Source organism: Castor canadensis, chromosome 13, assembly GCF_047511655.1.
Source record: "Castor canadensis chromosome 13, mCasCan1.hap1v2, whole genome shotgun sequence".
NCBI lineage: Eukaryota > Metazoa > Chordata > Mammalia > Rodentia > Castoridae > Castor > Castor canadensis.
The window spans coordinates 64,448,232-64,471,971 of NC_133398.1; the positions used below are offsets into that span (position 1 = coordinate 64,448,232).

The 23,740-nt window shown below is 39.8% G+C and overlaps 1 protein-coding gene across 11 annotated transcripts in view; it reads right to left on the bottom strand.

Annotated features, from left to right (window-relative positions):
- Kdm4c (lysine demethylase 4C) overlaps positions 1–23,740 on the bottom strand; it is a 365,075-nt gene that overhangs the window by 197,162 nt on the left and 144,173 nt on the right. The window lies entirely within an intron of this gene.

The window sequence follows — 23,740 nt, forward strand, 5'->3', positions numbered from 1 at the left end:
AAACTAGTCAGCTTCCAGAGAGACTACAGCAGGGCTGTCATCCCATTGTCTATGGTCTTCTGTTGTTTCCTAGAAAGTAGGGTCCCATGGAGGGAGGGCACAGGAGCTCTGGAAGGTGATCTTGTTCAGTGAGGCTGGGTCTGGGAAGCACTCCCACTCAAGAGAGGCTAGTTTTACTTGGCTGTGATGGATCCAGGGAGCAATCTCTGCTACCTTAACTGCAGTGGAGTTATACAAAATAAGAACAAAAAGGCCCCTCCAATGGGATTTTAACAGTTGGACATTGCATTCCTTTATCCAGATGGCATCTCCTGGCCTGTAAGGGTGTGTGGGAGTTGTTAAGCTAACGGGAATTCTCTCCCACACCTGTCATTGATTTTTGAGAGTGTCAGTCCCAGGGCCTGCATCTGCCTTCACAAGGTGAGGTCCCCTACTTGTTGAAATCCCTCAATATGCCCTTGATTAAGGGGTGTGGGCAGCCATAAAAGACTTCAAAAGGTGAAAGCCCTGTCAGCCTTGTGGGCCTAGATCTAATCTTCAGTAATGCTGGGTAGTAATTTATCCCACTGTAGATGGGTCTCCTGGCACAGTTTTCCCAACTGTAATTTTAGGGTTCTATTCACATGTTCCACTTTTCCTGAACTCTGGGAGCAGTAGGCCAGGTGGTTCCCAAGCTTTTAGCTATCAGCCAAACGATTTTGGCCACAAAGGCTGGCCTATTATCCAGCCCAATAGACACAGGTATTCCAAACCAAGGGATGATTTTCTTTAGCAGACATCTGGCCACCTCCTGGAACTTTTCAGACCACGTGGGGAAGGCTTGCACCCATCCTGCGAAGGTGCAGACAAATACCAATAGATAATTGCAACCTCAAGCTCGTGGCATTTCAGCAAAGGCCACGATCAAATTTTCAAGAGCAGTTCTGCCAACGCTCTGCACCTGGGGAGGCACCCTTGGCCCTTGCTGGGGGTTGTTTTTGGCACATACTACATCTTTCACATACTGCCTTACTTATGTTGGAAAGTTTGGGTTAATAAAAGTGCTGGGCCAGGGTAGTCTTGAGGGCTGTTCACCCTGAATTAATTCCTTGACAAAGGTAGGAGTCAGTGACTCACGGATAGCAATGCAGCCATTGGCAAACTTCCACCATCCGGCAGGTAGAAAATTTCCCTCCTCTGTCTTAAACCACATCTGTTCTTGTGTTGTGTAACATAGGTCCCAATCACTTAAGGGACATGGGAACAAGGCAGCTGTCAGGGCAGTTGGGGCTGGTCCCTCATGAGGACTGTATGTTTGGCTTCCCTATCAGCTTTTCGGTTTCCCCAAAGCAATTGCTGTATCTCTTTTGGTGCCCTCAGCAGTGTATAACTGCCAGCAATTTAGGGGCCCATACAGCATCTAGGAGTTCAAGAATTTCCTGCCCATACTTGATACTTTTTCCTCCCAAATTAATGAGGCCCCTCTTCTTATATAGGGCCCAATGGACGTGAATGGTTGTGAAGGCATATTTAGAGTCAGTGTAGATGTTTACCCATACTCCAGGGAGCTGGAGTGCCCGCGTGAGGGTGACAAGTTCAGCTTTTTGTGCAGAAGTTCCAGCCGGGATCAGGTGGGCCTCAATGACTGAGTCCAGGGTTACTGTTGCATACCCAGCAAAGCACATGCTGTCCTGGATAAAGCTGCTCCCATCTGTGAAATATTCAATATCCGGATGGCCGATAGACTGATTGGTTAGATCTGGCCGGCTTCAGAAAACCTCATCCATAACCTCTAAGCAGTTATGCTCCAGGGCCCCAAGTCAACTCGCAATAGAGTGGCCAGGTTTAGACTCTTAACAACCTCTAGCAGGATGTGTGGGTTTTCACATAGCATACTCTCATATTTGATCATCCGAGAGTTGGTCAGCCAATAATTTCCCTTATACTCCATGAGAGTTAGGACAGAGTGTGGAACTCAGACAGTGAGTTCTTATCCCAGAACAAGCTTATCTGCCTCTGCCACCACAGCAGCAGTGGCTGCTAGTGCACACAAGCAAGGTGGCCAGCCTCAGCATCAAGCTGTTTGGACAAGTAAGCCACCAGACAATGCCCAGAGCCTAGTAGCTATGTCCCCTTTCGTGCATGAACATACAGGAAAAAGGATTTCATCACATCTGGCAGGACTAGAGCAGGGGCATTAGTGAGTACCCTCTTGATTTCTCTAAAGGCTTTCTCTCGTTCCTCTTCCCATGTTAAAGATTACTGTTCTCCCCACTTTGTGGCTTGATAGAGGGGTTTGGCCAAGAGGGAGGATTTAAGGATCCAGATTCAACAGAAACCTGAAGCTCCCAAAAACTCTGACTTTATGGCAGGTTTTGTGGGCTGGAATGGAAGAGACATCCTGTTTTCTCTTGGGGGCAAGCCTGCACTGTCCCTGAGACAGGTGAAAGCCAAGGTATTTGACAATGTTTTGCCAAATCTGGGCCTTCTTCTGAGAAACGTGGTACCCTGTCTCCCACAAGAGAGAGAGAGAAGGAGACTAGTCCCTTCCATACACTCCTCCCAAGTTGGTCCAGCCAGCAGGAGCTCATCTACATAGTGGAGGAGTGTGCAGTCGTGGTGGTCAGCTGAGAAAGCTTTGAGGTTGGATGCCAAGGCAGTTCCGAAGATAATGGGGGAGTTACTGAAACCTTGTGGCAACCAAGTCCACATTAGTTGCCTATTTCCCCAGTATCGGAATTGTCCCACTGGAAGGCAAAAATAGGCTCACTCTGTGGGACTAGGTGGATGCAGAAAAATGTGTCCTTAAGATCTAGGCAGGTAAAAAACTTTGCCTCAGCTGGGACAGGACCAAAAAGCATGTAAGGATTTGGGCTACGGGGTGGAAAGTGATGTTTCTGAATTTACTGCCCGGAGGTCCTGAACTGGCCTGAAATCCTCGGTCCAGTTCCAGGATGACTGGCAAGGTTGGAGGATCTCATATTTTAGGAGTCTCTCAAAGTATTTTTGAATTCCAACCTGGGCCTTGAGGGAATGAAGTACTGTTTTTGCCTGATGGTGACGGCTCCGACTTTAGTTCTACTACTGGGGGCCCATCTCAGGCCAGACCTGGGGAGTTATCTTCAGCCCATATACCTGGAATCTTGAAGAGAAGCTCAGGAGTCTCAGGAGGCCTTCCCTCAGGGGCATAGAGCTGTCATTACTCTTCTTGTGTGACCATGAGGATAAGAGTCCTCTCAACTTTAAGGCTGCTGTACGATCCATTTCAAAAGTTATCTATGCTCTCAGTTTGCATAAGTCCCTGCACATCAGGCACATGAGGCAATTGGGAAGAAAAGGAATTCATGCCTTACTTCATGACTCCCAAAATTTCATTATTTGGACACTAAGAAGTCCCCCGTAGCCCTGGTAACAGTTGTATACCTTTATGAAAGGTGGCCCACTGGTTGGGTCACAACTGAATGTTCTGTACCCATGTCTACCGTAAGATCAATGGGATGGCCCCTTATTCTTGTTATTATTGTTATTCGGATCATAGGCTCCAGAGAAACTAGTAGAATAGAGCCCAGTCTGTCCTATTCCTCCTCACAGCCTTCCAGGGCTGCCAATCTGACAATGTTTCTCCCAGGGGCTGGCTCCCCTGCAGGTGGGCTGATATTGTCTCTGGACAATCTGACCTCTGCCCCTGGTCTGGGGGTTTGTTGGGAATTCCCTGGCCTGTTAGGTACATTCATTCTTCCAGTACCCTTCCTATCAACAGGAGACACACTGATTTCACCCTAGTTCCTCCCTGGAGTGAGGGCATCCCAGGGCACTGTCTACTGTCTGCAATGATTGCCTCTGCCTACAAGGGGCCTGCCTGACTGTTCAACAAGGGCTGCTGCAAGGTCTATTTTCCTTTTCATCCTTCAATCAGCCTCCCATTTTGCGTCCTGATCTTGATTGACAAAAACCTTCATGACCACTTCCAGAAGTGGGTTGGTGTTCATTCCAGCAAATCCCCCAGTTTCTGCAATTTTCTCCTTGGGTCCCCTTGGGCCTGGCCAACAAAAGTGGCACTAATCACCCACTGGTTTTCAGTGGCTTCCAGAGCAACAGGAATGTGCAAGCAGAAGGCTTCACACAAATGCTCATAAAACTAGCTGGGACTCTCATCTGGCCCTTGAAGGACCTCTGGTATTTTGCTCATGTTCATGGCCTTTTTCCCTCCTTCCTTCGTGCCTCCTGGTGTTGTTCAAGCTGCTGTTAGTCTTGGTCATCACTAGGGTCCCAATGGGGGTCTTCCTCAGGGACCTGAGCCTGGGCATAGGCTTGGGCATTTAAGATGTCAGCAGGATCATAATCTTCCAGCCATTTTAGAGCCTCCAACATTATACGGCATTGCTCTTCAGTATTAAATAAAATCAGAAGAAGCTGTTGACAGTCTATCCAGGTGGGTTTATGAGTCTGGATGATAGACTACATCAAATAAGTCAGAGCCTGAGGCTTTTCCATGAAGGAGCAGTATGAAGCTTCCAGTTTAGGAGGCCTGTGGTGGTAAAGGGCTGGTAGACAAATGTACACCCTCCTCCTTGTATTTGACCATCCTGGTTATAATACACTGGGCCTTGCCCGCCCTCAGGGTTATCTGTAGGGCAATGGGAGTCTGAGGAGAAGAGGGGTCCTCCAATTGAATGGAGGATGTGGGGGGAGAACTGGTGGACTCGGAGTCGTTATGGAGTCCATAGGACGCAGGAGAGCAGAGGAGTTGAGGTCCCAGAGGCTTCTGGCTAGATTTTACAAGTGTGATTGTCCCTCGAGCTTTTCCATCTGATGTCAGAGATGAGGGTACAAAATTGGGTGCTGGTGGCAGAGGTGGATAAAGTGGCACATAGGGTGGTGTTACCTCCTCAGGTTGCTCAGCCACTACAGGTTCCTTTGTTCTCTCTACACTTGGAAGTTGCAGCCACACTAGCTACCATAATCCTACAGGTCTCTTCCAGACAGAGCCTTAGTGATGTGGGTCGGCTGAGGACAGCATCCTGCCAGTAACCAATATAAGGAAACTGATCTGGGTGCCCAGGCTTCTTACAATTGCACGATAAACTTCATTAACCACAGTTTTGTCTAGTGACCATTCTGGGGGCCACCCTACACCAAAAGGGGGCCAATCAACTTCACAAAATTTATTTAGCTTGTTAGAAGTTAACTCCATAGTCTCCATTAAATCCCTTTTTAAAGTTTTTAAGCATACACTCCAAGGAGGTGCCCTTATTCTGATTTCTACCCATTTCCTCCTGTTACCAGAAGTTGAGACAGACACTGAGTTGTAAGGGCTTTGAAGGAGGTAAGGGGAGGCCTCTTCTCCAACATACAAGGGAGAACAATATGCACCCTTTATCGGTGACCTGGACACAGTCACCCAGCCAGGAACTGCACCTACACAGGGTCCTCACTCACTTCATCTGTCTCTGGCCTTATCCCTCATGGTAGCTTTAGGCTCCTCTTAGCCATGGTGAGTCCGTATAAACCCTGGACCAGAAGCACTCTTAGGGCTCACACTAGACCAGATGAGTTCACCATGGACCCGAGGATTGGGACTCTGCACTTGCTTCATAGCCAAATCATGTCTCAGACACACACACACACACACACACACACACCCCACACACACACACACACATACACTTCCACCCCACTCCTTGAAGCTGAGAAACATTTTTCCACCCTTGACAGGACTTCTTATGTGTCTCTGGGAGGTGATATGGGGGCTCCCTTCTGTCTCCTAAAGGCAGGCCTATTATTTGAACCCAGGTTCTTATCAGTCTGATGGGCAGAGCTCCCAACTGGTTCCGAAGCCTTGTCCAGGATCCTTTGTGCGACCAAAACTCACTCTCCAGGGACTTGCCAGGAGAGTCAAATCCCTCCATCATATCAACAGGTCCACTGTCACCTGGTGGGACGGCTGACCTGACAAGCTGGGGATGCCAAGTCCCAGTGACAAGTAGGTGAAAACACCATCTCTGAATCCCGGATGAACCTACAGAAATGTTGTGGAATATTCAAGTAGGGAAATGGGACACCAAGGCTTTTCAGGAAACAATTATTTATTAGCGTGCCAGCAGCGGCTCAGCAGATTCCCACCAAAGGCTGAACCCCAAGAACAAAGGGGCTTTTCATACTGTTGCAGACAGGTTACAGAAGCAAGAAGCAGAATTTAACCTGACATATGGTTGCATGAATCTCTATTGGCTACTTCACCTTCAGTGCTATATGACTTTCCTCACATTCAAATTCTTCAAGCTTTATCTTCTGCCACGCCATCCCCTCTTCCCTGCTACAGAAAGGCACTGCATCTATGTTTACTAGTCCATGTTAAAATCCTAACAGCACATTAAGAGTACAGTATGAGCTACAAGAGATACTCCTTCTTTTACAAGATTAGCTTCAATTTCTATAGATTGCTATTACACAATGTTTCTTTTTAAAATCTTGAAAGCAACATAATTGAGAGACCATTAAGTCTTGTGACCACAAATAACAAGAGTATCAAAAATTTTATTCTCCTCTATAAATGGTTTTATCTTTTCCTTTTAACTAAAATAATAGTCTTCTACCTTTCCCCTTCTTTGATAAATGTGGCAATGATGTACATACAATCTACATAGTAAAAATAGTGAAAAGATTATAAACAACTGTGAGATTTGTATCCAGAATCTATAATTTAAACCAGATCAATGATAATAGACATTTAATAAACATCTCCGCAATGCTAAATTTTAGGCACTGCAATAAAAACCTTTACATAAGACACTACCTTATCTCTCTCAATAACTTTGTGAGGGGAATTTTCATCTCAGACAAAGAGGGGGTGGGAGGGAGAGGGAGGGGGCGGGGGGCAGGGGGGAGAAATGGCCCAATGTATGTACATATGAATAAATAAAGAAAGAAAAAAAGAGAAGACTAAAGCACAGAGGAGGTAAGTCACTTAACTAAGGACACACAGCCATTAGATGACAGAAATGGAAATTAAGAGCAGGTCCCTATTATTCCAAAGCCTATGATCTTAAATACTTCACTTTGTTCCAAAATATTGTTCCCACATACAGTTCTTCCATAAACTCGCTACAGAAGAATAGCAATTATTATTTATTAAATACCCAAGGCAAGGTTCATTCTCACTCATCAGAATACTAGAATGTTCAAACTAAACCAAAGTCAAACTGAAAATGGGCTAAATGACTTCAGTTGGGAGAAATTCCCTTCATTTATTGGTATTACCTAAGTCCCTGATCAAAGAACACTGAGACTTCACTGAAATGAAAAATGAGTATTAAATATTCAGTGTCAATAATGCCCCTTTTCTCCATCTCACAGATGTATTTACTCACAAATGTATCTATGCATAATCTTCTTCACAAAACTACTTCCTATGTTTGTATACATGTATACACAAATCTCCAATTTTAGAATAAATTTTAAAAACACATGTGAAAATAGTTATGTGAAGCTAGTTGTGTGAAATGATTTTATTGAAGCTACTTTCCATCTTAATTAAAATTACTAGTTTAGTGAGTAATAGTTTTAAAGGAAAACATATGAACATCTAGATAGCTTACAATCTGCAAGGTATCCTTTTTTGTGTATTGTTAATTTATACAGTTGTTTTCCTTCTTTATGATTTCAATAAACTCCATGTGTTGAAGCTACCTTCTGGCTCTAAGAAATTCTACTTCGGATTTGAAGAAAAAATAAGATGAACAAAATTGTTTTTAAAGAATCTAAAATGAAATATATGATGTATTAAACATAAGCATACTTTGCTGCCAATGTAATTCAGTAGTTTTATTAAACTGAAAGCTGACATTTTAGAACTATAAGTGACTACTATTTTTCATCTACCTTATATGTCTTCAAAGAATTCAAGCCTTAATTTTTAAGTCTTAATTTTGAAGTAAGTCTTGAATTTAAGGTCCTTGTTGATAGGAATCAGAACTTTTATTTTCTATCCAGAAATATTTACTACAATAAATTAAAGCTGTTCAAATGACAACAAATAAGATACACTAAAAAGAGGTTATTAAAATATATTTACAGTTCTTTTCATAATATCTAACAATGCCCTGGGTAAGTTTTTTAATAAAAGACATTGCTTATGAAATATTAGGAGAAATTATAAAGTAGGAATACAGGAACACTATAAACATTAAAAGTATTTTTAAATGTCTGAATATTAACACTAACCTCATCTTGATTCTAAAGTCTTACATTTTTAGAGAAGGTCACCTCATATACAATTAAAGTTCTCAATAAAAATCAAAGCAGGCTATAAGCAAATACTGGAACTTAATTTTATATAATACTAACCAACCAGAGTTTTTACAATTTTTACAATATGGAAGAACTAGACTTTTTTTTTTGGTGGTGGTACCAGAGTTTGAACTCAGGGCCTACACCATGAGCCACTCCACCAGCCCTTTTTTTGTGAAGGGTTTTATAGAGATAGGGTCTCACAAACTATTTGACGGGGTTGCCTATGAACCGCGATCCTCCTGATCTCTATCCCCTAAGAAGCTAGGATTACAGGCATGAGCCACCAGCCAATTTTTTAAAACAAAAAACCATTCATTGCAAAACAAATGTGCCCAAATCATTGCCGTCACATAATCTTTTACAGCAACGCCTCCATGTTCTTGACTAAAATATTTTTCTCTTGGGATTCACATACTGTCTTGCATGTATATTAAAACTACATACAGACCAGGCTTAGTAGCTCATGCCTACAATCCTAACATTCAAGGAGCTGAGGTAATAGGATAGTAAATGTCACAAAACAACAAATTCTTATATACAAGTAATTATTCATCAAATTACCAGCATGCTCACTTGGACTAGAAGGACTTTTATTGGTGCCTTTAAACTTTATTTTAACATAGCATTCTTTTTTAAGTAGCATGAAAATTGTAGAAAAAAGATTTTACAAATCCAGATTCCCAGAGAAGAGCATTCATTGCTGATAATCAGAATCAAAATTTTCCAAGAGAAAAGTCTAAGCCATTCCTTTCGTAAATATGCTATATTTTAACCATTGGTAGTAATGCCCCTTACCAAGAAGTACATGTAGGAAATCAGTAGGCTCTCCCTCAAACAGACAGGAAATGTTTGTGTTTTGTGTTCTGTGAGGCAAATGCCACAACCTGCATGAAGGATACAGAATCTGTGGCACTTATTACACATGAGAATCTACTACAGGCTTCCTGATGTTATCAGTAAGGTACTTTACAAAAGCTGATTCAATTTTTGCTGATAGTCTATCTTACTTAGAACATGCAATCCAAATTACTTATGCAATTAAAATGGTTTAAGATGTTATATCAATACTGAAGTGGTATAAATGAACTGAATATACTTTGTTGCACAATCCAAAAACTAGGAATAAGTTAAACATTTTTTTCTTAAATTAGCTCTACAATTAAGAGAAAACTTAACAGATGTCTACGTGAAGAATGGTTACAAAATGTGGAAGTGCAGAATTCCTCAACTTGCACACAATTCATATTTGGGGACAGATAATTCTCTGTGCTGGGGCTGTCCCATGTATTATACCATGTTTTGTATTACCTCTAGCCTCTATCCACCAGATGCCAGTGGCACCCTCCCCAGTCATGAAAATAAAAATATACAATGTCAAATGTCCTCTAAGGCACAAAATCATCCCAGGGCCCAGAATCAATGAGTTAGTGAGAATGTAAACATAGAATATAGTTTGGTTACAAGTTTGCTGCTGTGGGTATGCAATACAAGGAGACATTTCATCTCTTTGCCTCAGTTTCTTCCTATTTCAAATAGCAGCTGTAAAAACTGAGGAAAGAATTGAATAGTATCTGCAATAATCCCTCCCTTATCTGCAGGGGATATTTGCTAAACCCCTGGTTAATGCCTGAACCTTACATAGTACTAAATATGCCTTTTTCATTATTTTATCTACCTCTCCCTCTCACTGGGTTTTGAACTAGATCCTCACCCATGTTTTTCTTCTTAATTAAGCACTGTGACCATAAATTTTGCAATTTGAAAAATGACAGCAAAACTGACATGGATTTCTTTTTCCTTCTTCACAATTTCATGGATATAAGATTTGTTCTTATCATAGATCTGAGTGAACCCAGCATACAATTTTTTTCTTTCATTATTAAGTTCAGAACTTTCACCTTCTCATTTAAGTGAAATACTTTAAAGCTTCTCTTTGGTGTAGTAAATTGTCAGTGTCAATGCTCTCATGCTTTGAGGCCATTATTAAATAAAATAAGGATTACCTGAACACAAAAATTGCAATACTGCAACAGTCAGTCTGATAACCTGGATGGCTCTTAAGTGATTACTGGGTGGGTGGTATGTGCAACAGGGGTACACTGGACAAAGCAATGTTTCATATTCCAGGCAAGATGGAGCAAGATGGTGAAAGATTTCATTATGTGTGACAAAAAAACTTAAAAACTGTTTATTTCTAGAATTTTCCATTTCATATTTTTGGACCACAGCTGACCACAGATAGCTGAAACCACTGAAAGGGAAAACACAAATAAGAGAACTACTATACTATTCTGCTACTGTTGATTTTTTTTTTTAATTGCAGTAGTGGGGCTTAAACTCAGGGCCATCACCTGAAGCCACTCCACCAGCCCTATTTCTGTGAAGGGTTTTTCGAGGTAGGGTCTTATGAAATACCCAGGCTGGCTTCGAACCATGGTCTTCCTGATCTCTGCCTCCTGAGTAGCTAGGATTACAAGCATGAGCCACCAGCACCTGGCAACTGTTGATTTTTTTAATTGTGTATTTCTAGCATCTCTTTCTCTACATCAGTCTATCACACACAAAAGTAAAACTGTTCAACAAAAATTTTCTCAAGGGCCAAAAACCAGTGTAGGAAGGGGCATTACCAGGCTTATAATTATTCAGAGATTTTTCCTAACAGTCTAGAACTCAGGAACATGTTCCCAAACCATAGTTTCTACTCATGGTATCTATATCAGAGAAACAGGATGCTCTACTTGATCACATACTCTCCTCCTTCTGTATTCTGGATGAGGCTCTAGTCTGGTGGGGAACATGACTCCAGTTCATGTATGGCTACATACTTGCTAGAATCCAACATCAAACCCCACTTTCTCTTTCCCCTGAAGTTATTCCCTGCTGGCTTCCAAATCATCGCTTTCTGCTTCACAGACACCATGGCGGAAACTCTCTCATAGCACTTGCACTCTACAACAGAACAAGTGATTCAGTGATAGTCACAAACATCGGAAGTCACTACACCACAGGTACCTCTGCGTCCTCTCTCATCAGTCTGTGCCCTGAGGTACACAGCCAAGGTGCTGGCCATATTAATACATAAGATGTCATCTTAACTGGACAGCTACCTTCAGAAAACTAACTGCAATTTTCTTACAGGTTGATATAGCTCCTATACACAACTCCACACTAAGCATTTTTCTTAGGTTAGACTGCCAATAAGATATACAACCCAACAAGACTACTATTCATGAAAACTACTCACTTCGACAAAGAAATTATTAAGACTGTATGTTTAGTTGAGGACCATTTACTGAGTACATAAAATACCCCTGCTTAGCAAATGAAGAGTATCTACAAAAACACTAATTATAATGACTTACAGTAATAACTATACTTATTATATATCACTAGTTTTAACTAATTCATTAGTAAAATTATTTTGTTTAATATACACCCCTTTGGACTGGTGGAATGGCTCAAATGGTAGAGCACATGCCTAGCAAGTATGAGGCCCTGAGTTCAAACCCCAGTGCTGCCAAAAGTAAAATTAAAAAATATATACACACCCCTTTGACCAGTCAACTGGTCAAAATTAAAAATTAAAAAATATATACATACTCCTTAGATTAGTCAACTGGGGAGTTAAAAAAAAAGGCTAGGGAGCCAGGAATCCCAACTGCCTTCATTATGATGGGATCAAGGTACAAGGGTTTGTAGGGGTGATGGTGTTTGTATGTATTTTAGGTGGAAAGTAGAAAGTGCTCCAAATACTTGGGAAGCAAGAAGTTAGTAAACTATAAATCTAAGGATTCTCCAAAAGGAACCTGGCAAAAGAAGACATTAGTTACAGATGAAAAAGAACAAGACTGGGCTGGCAGAGTGACTCAAGAGTAAGAGTGCCTGCCTAGCAAGAGTTCAAACCCCAATAACCCAGGTGTACATTTTCCTGAGTTCTCTAGGTATCTCATATGTGCTATAAAGTGAAAAAATTACTGTTAGAGGTATCCTCTTACAACAAAATACTGATTGCTAAAGACGTATGAAGGTATATGTTATTCAAATACTTTAAAGGGGCTGGTGGAGTGGCTGAAGGTATAGGCCCTGAGTTCAAACCACAGTACTAACAAAATTAAAAAAAAAAAGCTTATTTTAAATAACTCTCTCTAAATTCTACACCTGCTTTATTTTCTAGGCATTCACTACATTAGGTGCTTAATTAAAAAAAGAATGAATTTCAACAAAAACATTCTAGAGAAATACAAAGAAAATAACTCATGTTGACAATTCTGTAAAATACTTGCAGATTGGGGCATGAGTTATTTTACTATGTGAAAATAGAACATCCATGTTCCCAAAACCCTACCTGTGGCTACTTTTGAGTATTTCCCATTCATGGCTGAGCCAGACCTCTAGGAGGTCCTGAGTACTGTTGACTCTGAAAATTTTCATTTCTGCAGGGAGTCTTGGAAGATACACACTTAGCACAGCACCAAGGAAAATGTCTTTCTCCTCTGACAAACTGAAACCAATTAAGTCAAATGCCTCACACTGATCCAATTACACCAGGAAGAGTTAAAATGAGAGTAATACCCCCAAAAACCCTCAGGACTCATCAAGAGTAAGTAACATCCTTCAGGGCCCAATAAAATTAATGACATTTCAGTAATGAGACTCTTATGAGCCATAAAAGAGGGAAGTGGCAGAGGGTTGTAGAAATCAAGTCTATTTTAATTCTCCAAAACTAAAGAAAACAGTTGAAAGAAAGCCTCTGTAATTTCTTCAAAACAGGTAAGATTAACTTTTTTAAAATATTCTATTTTGGTACTCACAAAATATCCTTTCGCCTTACATATCACACGAGGCTCTAGTCTAGTATACCTGAATTACAATCTTGACAAGAGATGTCAGCTGAGTAACTTCAAATAGCTCACTCACAAGCAACAGTCTTCTCCTCTGTAACACAGAACTGCTAAGAAGAGTCCACACAATTAGATGTCAAGTTCATGGGCCAGTGACTAGGACACAGTAGCACTTGCCCAAAGAACCAGTCTCTGTATCTCAATTTCTGCCATGTTTTATTACTTATATACTCAGTCTCCTTACTAAATTACTGCCCCCACACAAAAAAAAGTCAAGCAGGATAACATATACACTGCTTTACACTCTAAGGTTAGCTGACATTAATTTGGAAATGGAAAAACTAAACACAACCAAAGGAGAACTAACACCCAGGACTGATAAGTAAACAGTAAAGGGGCACTTAGTTTCTTTAAATGCATTCAACACTCTTACATTCCTTCAATATTTATTGAGCAGGAGGCTAGGGCTAAGCATTTGTCTTTAGTGACCTACAACAGATATAAGACATAACCATACAAAAGAAAGAAATGCCTAAGCTCTATAATTAAGGCAAAGATAACTAGAGATTTAGAGAGAGAGATTACTTTTGGGTAGGGTAAGGAGATAAATCTTCACAAAAGAAGAAGCAGTTCATATGGCCTTGAAGTATAGAGTTTGGATAGAAAACAGATCCCAGCAAAAGCACAAGGCAATGTGAAGAAACACAAGTTCAGAGAACAAGGTAACTCAGTTATGCTAATAATCTGTGTGTGTTGCAGGAAAACCTATCCCCTGCCCTCAGTGCTAATTCACAATTTACAAGGTTTTGAGGAAAAGGAAATGTTGATTGTTCATCAGACAAAGAAGAGGATAGGGAAGAGTCAAAGCATTGTCAGCTCCTCTTCTGAGAGAAAATGTCCACCTTTTAAAGGGCTCAGCTTAACTGCGTGACCAGACACATATTTACTGTGGCCACTGGCCTTGGTTCTCTAGGTGTCCAGTGCTACTTCTCTGAAGCTGTATATCTTGGCTAGCAGGTTTAATGCTCTGAGGGTCAGAGAGAGGTAAGGGGTAGAGAGCTGCTTAGCCTAATTGGAGAGCAAAGAGAATTAATCTTCACTACTAGATTGATCAGCAATTAAACAAAAAGGGAAAGAAAGTTAGTTTAATCAACAGAGTAAACTGGTCAACAGGCAAGCTGACTATACAAAAGGTGGTTTTCCTTTTCTTTTCTTTTCTTTTCTTTTGTGGTCCCTGTTTCACTAGTGGGATAGGCTACAGGAGACGTATGGAGGGACTTGAACACATGTCTAAGGAAGACATGGATTGCTCAAGCTGAGATTCCCTAATCAGAATCAGGGACTGGCAGAGTGGCTCAAGTGGTAGAACACCTGCCTACTAAGTATAGGCCCTAAATTCAAACTCTAGTACTGCTCACACCAAAAAAAGAGAGAGACAGACCATGAACAGAGTAAGTTCTGCATTAGGAGAATAATATGATAATAAAAGAGAAAGACTAGAGCCAAGGGGTGGCTATCAACTTGGCAAGATGGTTTAAAAGGTGAAACTTGAGTAGAAATAGGTATAGTGAGTGAAGAGGCTACTCATGAGGGATAAAAAAATAAGGGAGGCATCAACAACACAGCAAGATACCACAGGTTTTATCTGCCAAAAGCAGGCAGTAACACTATTAGAAAAAAGAACACAGGTAAGTGATGTAATAAACTATATTTAAGGATACTGACAAAATATCCAATGTGATAACCATAGTGAAGCAGGACATACAAATCCAAACAAGTAACAAAAATGACAAAGGATCTAACCAATCTGTCTGCCCCTACTTTATTCAGCCCTGCACAGCCACAGTGATACAAGCACAAACAAGACTAATTTTAAAAAGCTGAGAGAGAAAAGAAGGGAGAGGAAAAGCAAGGGGAGGGGAGGGGAGAGGAGGAAAGGGGAGGGGAAGAGAGAGGAGGGGAGGGATCTTCACACATTTGGAGAGTTGCTATATGATTAAAAGTGCCTTATTCAAGTTCTCCCCAAGAGTGGAAACAAGACCAAGCAGCAGAGCTGTGCAGTCCTAGGAAGCCTTCACATGGAGGCAGGACAATTTTGTAAAGGAAAAATGTTTGCTTTGGAATGTCCTACACATCTCATACTCTAGGTAATGTCACTTATTGCCCATCCATTATCACCATGGGTCAAAACCATCAGAGACATTATTAAGTTTAGAACCTTAAGAGATTATTTTCTTCTGGTACAAGATGGAAAGACCACACTGGCTTTACCAAAAAATTATAGTCATTCAATATGTTTCAACCAATATAATAGTTAAGCCAATCAACTATACATTTACCAATAGTATTATGTTTATGAATAAGAAAATGATCACTAACTAATGGGCAACAATGCAATTGAGAATGACATGGTCATCTGACTAGGAATTTCTTTTTTTTTTTTTTGTGATGGTACTAGGGTTTGAACTCAGAGCCTCATACTTGGCTAGGATGGTGCTCTACTACTTGAGTCATTCCACCAGCCATAGGAATTTCTTTCTAAACTACAAATTTTAAATCACTGTAATACAGTCTTTCAAAAAAATCAAATTATCAACGGTACCTTTTAATGTACAAACTTCTGAAAATATACAAAGTGATTTAGAATTCTTAACATTTCTCTAATCCAGATCAGTGACAAACAATGCTTGGAGACATTTGGTTTGTTTTTACCAATACCATGCCAGTTCATGCTAAAACAGAGAATGAGATAAAAATGGCAGTCTGAAGTCAAGACTGGAAAGATTTTCATGATTCTGAGAAGTAAATAATCACTTTTATATCATAGCTACTGCTATAAGCCACTCATGACATAATTTTGATTATGTAAAAGGTGAATATGGCTATAAAATCCAATCATAGCAAAAAATGAAAGCAAGTTGTCATAGAGTAAGATTTATCATTTACATAGTCAGTCTCCTTATCAATTTGATCCTTTTCTGTTATCTCTCTACAACTGCTTCTCTATTGTTTACATTTACAAACATCTTACATTGGCTTATTTCATGCTCATATGAGGAGGAAGTGATAACCAGAATTCAGGAGAGTCCTCAGAGGATGTTCTAAAGAGACTCCAGGAGAGGCTACAACACTGATAGAATTCCCAAGAATGCAATTCCCTAACAACATGCATTTATAATATACTTAGGGAATACAAAGATTTAAACTCCACTCATAAGATAACCACTCAAAAAACATAAATTTTGTATGAATGATGTAACCCCTCACAGAGGGAAAAAAGAACAAACACTCTAACAGAAATCACAGCATGAACCACACTACTGGTACAACTCAGGACTATGGTAATGGAGAGGCAGAGGCTGGAACAGTGCGCCACCTGTATAGACAAATTCTGTTAAAATTTATAAAAATCTGCTTATTAAGATGCTGTATGTATGATAATAAACACATTATCATATAACCATTCTAATGGCTCCCCAGGTGAAGAGGGAGAGGACAACACTTTACATACCCATGAAGAGTAAATACATTAAATCTCACACAGTCTTTACAAAATACATATTTATGGAGTAGAAAGACTTAGAAGAAAGAAAATTCATACATGAGGAGAATCTAAAGCATTTGACAAAGAAGGAAATGAGTGGTTTTATTGAAAACTCACCCTGTGATACTGCCTTTTAAGTAAAGATACGAGTATAACTTTGGAAATAGCTAATGCACAATTCATAATGCTATAGCATTTGCATATAAATTATGTATATCCACTTTAAATAATCTCTAAATTATTTATACCTAATAGAATATAAGTTGTCTATAAATAGTGATTGAATTGAATTGCTTAGGGAATATGAAAAAACAGTCTGTACATGTTCAGTATAGATGCAGTTATTTCCAAATATTTTCATTCCACAGTAGGTTGAATATATATATGTGGAACACACAGATACAGAGAACCAACTGTATTAATTGGGCATGTACTATGTTCAAATTACAGTGGTAAGAAATGGGGAAATAAAGATGAATAAAGACAGACAAAATTCCCTACTTTCATAGAGCTTGAGATTGTGAAAAAGATTCTAATTCAAATTGAGGAAAGGTCTCAATGAGAAGGTGACATTTGAGTAATACTTGAAGCCATGCAAATAGGAGTGGGAGGAGTTCTGACAAAACAATGGATCACAAGTCACACAGAGCAGAAGTGTGCCTTGCACTGTTGGTACAGAGTAGGCAAAAGGGCAGAGAGGCAGGAAAGGAAGCCATGGGGGTGGGGGGGTGGCAGTCTTTGTCTGGAAATGGTAAGATAGATGAAGAAGAATCACAAAGTGCTTGCTCATTATGACAAGAACACAACATTGTGTTTGTTTTATTCTGTTGGATAGTACTGGGGTTTGAACTCAGGGCCTTTTGCTTGCTAGGCAGACACTCTATCATTTGAGCCACTCTGCCAGCCTTGTTTTGTGTTGGGTATGTTTAAGATAGGGTCTCGCAAACAATTTGCCCAGGCTGGCTTTGTACCACGATCCTCCTGATCTCCGACTCCTGAGTAGCTAGAATTACAGGAGTGAATCACTGGCACCTGGCTGTTTTGTTTTACTTTTAACACAGAATAGTACAAATTTATGGTGTATTTTGTGATGTTTTAATGCTTGTATATTGTGTAATGATCAAGTCAGAGTCATCAGTGTATCTATCACCTCATGTACGTGTACATTTTAATCAGAGTGAAATGGGAAAACCATGAATGTGGAATTGCAATTACAGAAGTAAAGACTTTAAAGGGGTCACCGTAACTGTGAAATAAAGAGGGAGACTTTCAAATCATCAGAATAGTTAAGCCAAATGATAATAGTGGGTGGGCTAGGGTAATAACGAGTGGAGTGGTGAAAAGTGGACATTACAGATAGATATGATAGATGGAGTGAACAGAACTGCAGACTGACTGGGTGCTGATTAAAGAAAAAAGAGGTTGCAATGAGGACTCCCAGAGTTGTGTGCCTGAGCAATTAGAGAAAGGGAGTCACCATCAAATGTGATGAGAAGCCTTTGAAAGCACTTACTGGTTTGCTACGTTCATGGAGCCTATAGACACTCAAGTATACTTGCCACATAATCACTCTGGATTTGGTGGCATGAGTTTGCTGATTCATAGAAAAAGTCCAGGCCAGAGAAATAAATTTAGGTGACATTACTACTCAGCATATGAACCACAGAGTTCTCCAAGGTCATGGCAAGATTTTTATATTCTGGGTTTTTTTTTTTATCTGGTGGGACTGGGGTTTGAACTCAGAACTTCATATTTGCTAGGCAGGTATCCTATCTCTTGAGCCACTTTACCAGCCCAAGAAAGAGATTTGAGAAAAATAATAATTGAGACAGAATGAACAGGAAATGTAGAGGAGTTAGAAGGTAACTAGAAATGTGTAGTGTCCCAGAAAAGATACTTCAAGAAAATGGAATGAACAATGCTATCAAATGCTAATAACTGAAGGGAGTTAATAAATAATACAATTTGTCAACACTTGGGTTTACCTGTGATTTTGACAAAAACAGTTTGGAGAATGGAAGGTGCCAAAAAATGACATTTAAAGAGAAAAAATTTAAACATGGAGTTAAAAGAGAAAATACAGACAATTCTTCTTTTAAAAGAGTCTTTCTATAAAGAGAAGCAAAGAAAAGAGGTTATAGATAAGGTAGTGAAAGGGTCTTTTTCAGATGAGAGAACAACTCCTTTCAGGCTGATGATACTTATCCAATGGAGAAGGAAAACCTGAAGGTATAGGAGGCAGAGTAGAAACAGTGAGACAATGTTTACGAAGGTCCAAGGGGGGGATGTCAAGTGCACAAAATACTTCAGATACAAATATAAGTGAACACCAGAATGGGAGGCGAAATGTACGGACCCTGCGGCTGGTATGTGAATAAATGTGCTGGATGGAATCGGCAGAAATTCTCTTTTCTCAGTAAAATGAGAAGCAAGTCAATTAGCATTGCATTAGGATGAAGGCAGGAAGAGACAAGGATAGCCATTAGAGGAATATGACTGAAATGCTAGGCATCATGGCTGAGGTCTTAGATTTAGGAAGAAGAGATGAGATGGCTGTATGCATCCCCAGTCATGGTCAGCTGCATGGAGAACTGGGAAATATCTAGGTTGAAATAGAGAGGGTTTTACCAGGTGAGTATGGCAAAATGAGAGCAATGCAAGGGTGTGCAACTAAGGAGTCAAGTGAGAACATGACAGGAATGAGCAACCACAAAAAGTAGAACCAATGGATTTAGTTCCTCCTGGGGTCCAAGTAGGAGCTACATTTGGGGTAGTACAGAGAACGAACTGGTGGTGAATGTCAGAGGATGGGATGCCCAAAGCAGACAATATAGAAACAGTGCACATAGTCAGACCACATACTGAGACCACAAGCTTGAGTAAAGGAGGTAAAATGGGATAAGATCACCAAAAGAGAGGAAGTCAACAACAGTGCAATAAAATCACAACAGTGATTTTCCCGGGCTTTCCTGAACATCTTTCCCACAGCTCAGAATTTCATGCTTCATTTCCCACCTTCTGCAATTCAATCCTAGCAATGAAAATAATTCATATCAGTGTAAAATAACATTTAGCCCTCTTAGTTCTTGCATTAAAATTAAAATTCCCAATAATCTAAATAATTTTACAAGGTGGAATTTACATCATTTCCCCCAATCAGACAGAGAAATAAATGGAACCAGGATATTTCTAGTGTAATCTGCAATCATTTAACCAACCATCAAGTACCATACTTTTTAAAGTTTCTTGGCCAATCAAAAAAAATCAAATACCTAGGTGTAAACCTAACAAAAGATGTAAAAGACCTCTACAAGGAAAACTATACACTTCTGAAGAAAGAGATTGAGGAAGACTATAGAAAGTGGAGAGAACTCCCATGCTCATGGATTGGTAGAATCAACATAGTAAAAATGTCAATACTCCAAAAAGTAATCTACATGTTTAATGCAATTCCCATATAAATTCCAATGACATTCATTAAAGAGATTGAAAAATCTACTGTTAAATTTATATGGAAACACAAGAGGCCACGAATAGGCAAGGCAATACTCAGTCAAAAGAACGATGCAGGAGGTATCACAATACCTGACTTCAAACTATATTACAAAGCAATAGCAATAAAAACAGCATGGTACTGGCACAAAAACAGACATGAAGACCAGTGGAACAGAAGAGAGGACCCAGATATGAAGCCACACAACTATAACCAACTTGTCTTTGACAAAGGAGCTAAAAATATACGATGGAGAAATAGCAGCCTCTTCAACAAAAACTGCTGAGAAAACTGGTTAGCAGTCTGCAAAAAACTGAAACTAGATCCATGTATATCACCCTATACCAAGATTAACTCAAAATGGATCAAGGATCTTAATATCAGACCACAAACTATAAAGTTGATACAGGAAAGAGTAGGAAATACTCTGGAGTTAGTAGGTATAGGTAAGAACTTTCTCAATGAAACCCCAGCAGCACAGCAATTAAGAGATAGCATAGATAAATGGGACCTCATAAAGCTAAAAAGCTTCTGTTCGTCAAAAGAAATGGTCTCTAAACTGAAGAGAACACCCACAGAGTGGGAGAAAATATTTGCCAGCTGCACATCAGACAAAGGACTGATAACCAGAATATATAGGGAACTTCAAAAACTAAATTCTCCCAAAACTAATGAACCAATAAAGAAATGGGCATGTGAACTAAACAGAACTTTCTCAAAAGAAGGAATTCAAATGGCCAAAAAACACATGAAAAAATGCTCACCATCTCTAGCAATAAAGGAAATGCAAATTAAAACCACGCTAAGATTCCACCTCACCCCTGTTAGAATAGCCATCATCAGCAACACCACCAACAACAGGTGTTGGCGAGGATGCGGGGAAAAAGGAACCCTCTTACACTGTTGGTGGGAATGTAGACTAGTACAACCACTCTGGAAAAAAATTTGGAGGCTACTTAAAAAGCTAGACATTGATCTACCATTTGATCCAGCAATACCACTCTTGGGGATATACCCAAAAGACTGTGACACAGGTTACTCCAGAGGCACCTGCACACCCATGTTTATTGCAGCGCTAGTCACAATAGCCAAGTTATGGAAACAGCCAAGATGCCCCACTACTGACGAATGGATCAAGAAAATGTGGTATCTATACACAATGGAATTTTATGCAGCCATGAAGAAGAACGAAATGTTATCATTCGCTGGTAAATGGATGGAATTGGAGAACATCATTCTGAGTGAGGTTAGCCTGGCCCAAAAGACCAAAAATCATATGTTCTCCCTCATATGTGGACATTAGATCAAGGGCAAACACAACAAGGGGATTGGACTATGAGCACATGATAAAAGCGAGAGCACACAAGGGAGGGGTGAGGATAGGTAACACACCTAAAAAACTAGCTAACATTTGTTGTCCTTAACGCAGAGAAACTAAAGCAGATACCTTAAAAGCAACTGAGGCCAATAGGAAAAGGGGACCAGGAACTAGAGAAAAGGTTAGATCAAAAAGAATTAACCTAGAAGGTAACACCCACGCACAGGAAATCAATGTGAGTCAGTGCCCTGTATAGCCATCCTTATCTCAACCAGCAAAAACCCTTGTCCCTTCCTGTTATTGCTTATACTCTCTCTACAACAAAATTAGAAATAAGGGCAAAATAGTTTCTGCTGGGTATTGGGCGGGAGGGGGGCGGGGGGGGGCGCAGAGTGGGTGGTAAGGGAGGGGGTAGGGGCAGGGGGGAGAAATGAACCAAGCCTTGTATGCACATATGAATAATAAAAGAAAAAGGAAAAAAATAAAAATAAAAAAAATAAAGTTTCATGGCCAAAACAGACTATATTCAAAATTGATCAAAACTTGTTAAAATATAAAGGGTATTTTTGAAGATACAATCCTCTTAATAAGTATGCAATAGTTAATGCTTAAAGCAGAAATAGAATGATGTCCTTTGTCCTTTAAAAGAAAAAATAAGAAAATGAAATATTCTGCTAAATTTTCTTTGTGAGACAGACCTACTTTTATGTATATTTTATTCCAACATAAAGTTGTCTTGCATATAACAATAACTAAACATATTTGGTGGATTAATGTAAAAGAATTAATCTGATCAAAAGAATTAACCAATTAAAAGAAACATCCCTCATTAAACTCGCAAATATAGCTACTATTACATTGTCAACATTGTCTTTAAAAGCAGTGACTCTTAATCCCCGGTTAATCTGATTAAAATACAACATATTCACAGTTGAAATACAAAGCAAAACCCCTTTAAACAATGAATATACACTTTCAAAAATGAAGGACAGAAATGTAAAACAGGGCCTGTTATGGAGTAAGTACTAATGGAAGGGGGAATGGAGATATTAAAGGAGGGTGAATATGGTTCAAGTACTTCATACACTTGTATGAAAATAGAACAGAAGAAATCTGTTGAAATCAGTTTAAGTAGGGAAGACGGGGGAGATTGATGTTAGGGATGAATCTAGCCAAGGTACACTGCAAACATATAGGGAAATGCCACAATGAAACCCCCATACAATTAATATATGCTAAAATGTTTAGAAAAATGCCCAGTGGCTCCTCACCACACCAAATAAAATGTCCCCATTCCCTGTATAACATTCAAGGCACTTTATGGCCTGACTCCATCCCACATTGTAAATGTTCAATACCTCAAACCACAAACAGCCAACTATAAAAACATCCTACTACATCCTACCTCCATCTTCACTCAAGCTGCTGATTCCCTTCTTCCACACATGTACTTCCAGAATACCAATACTTATAAAATCCCATCCATTCTTCACCTTCTCAAATATCAAATCTCTATAACAATATTTTTCAGATCCATGCCACGTTGGAATTAAATATCCCCCCATCCTGTGTTCCTCCATAGCCTTACTCATAGATTACAGCATCTAGCAGTGATAAAAAAGTTGAGTCTATTGACTGCATGTAACAGAGCTGAAAAACAGGTTTTGTGGGCTATGCATAGCTTGCATAGGCCCTTATGACCATGACTTGATCAAAATGACTCTATTAACAGGCAGCCTAAAAGGAAGTTGAAATTGTTTAGTTGTCCCTTGCCTTGTTCTTCGAGGACTATACCGTGGATTCAATACACACCCACCAAAATTAAAACTTCAATAAGGTCCAACAAAGATTATATAAGTTGCTATATCTTTCAGGGAAAGAAAGCACAAGAAAGGGGTCTCTATTATTGAGACAGATAAATTGGTTTTTCCCCAGATCTTTGTTCTCTTAGGAGTTAAAAATAATCAAATCTTGCCAAAGGAATAGAATAAAAATTGCCAACCACAGTTAGGACAGCCCAATTAGGATAATGACTTCTTAATGACTAAGACTATAACAATCATCTTCTCTCTTTTGAACTGAAAGGAAATTTAACCCCCAACCTCAAAATGACAGACATTTCCAAATGCTCATCACAGTGGTAGTTAGAAGACAAAAAGTTGAACATGATTGCTTCAAAGGAAGGTCAACTTCTTTTGTTAACTACTCCTTTACCTGCAAGCCCTGAGCCCCTCGTAGAAAATGTGAACTGCCTAAGACAAAAGCTCTGAGGC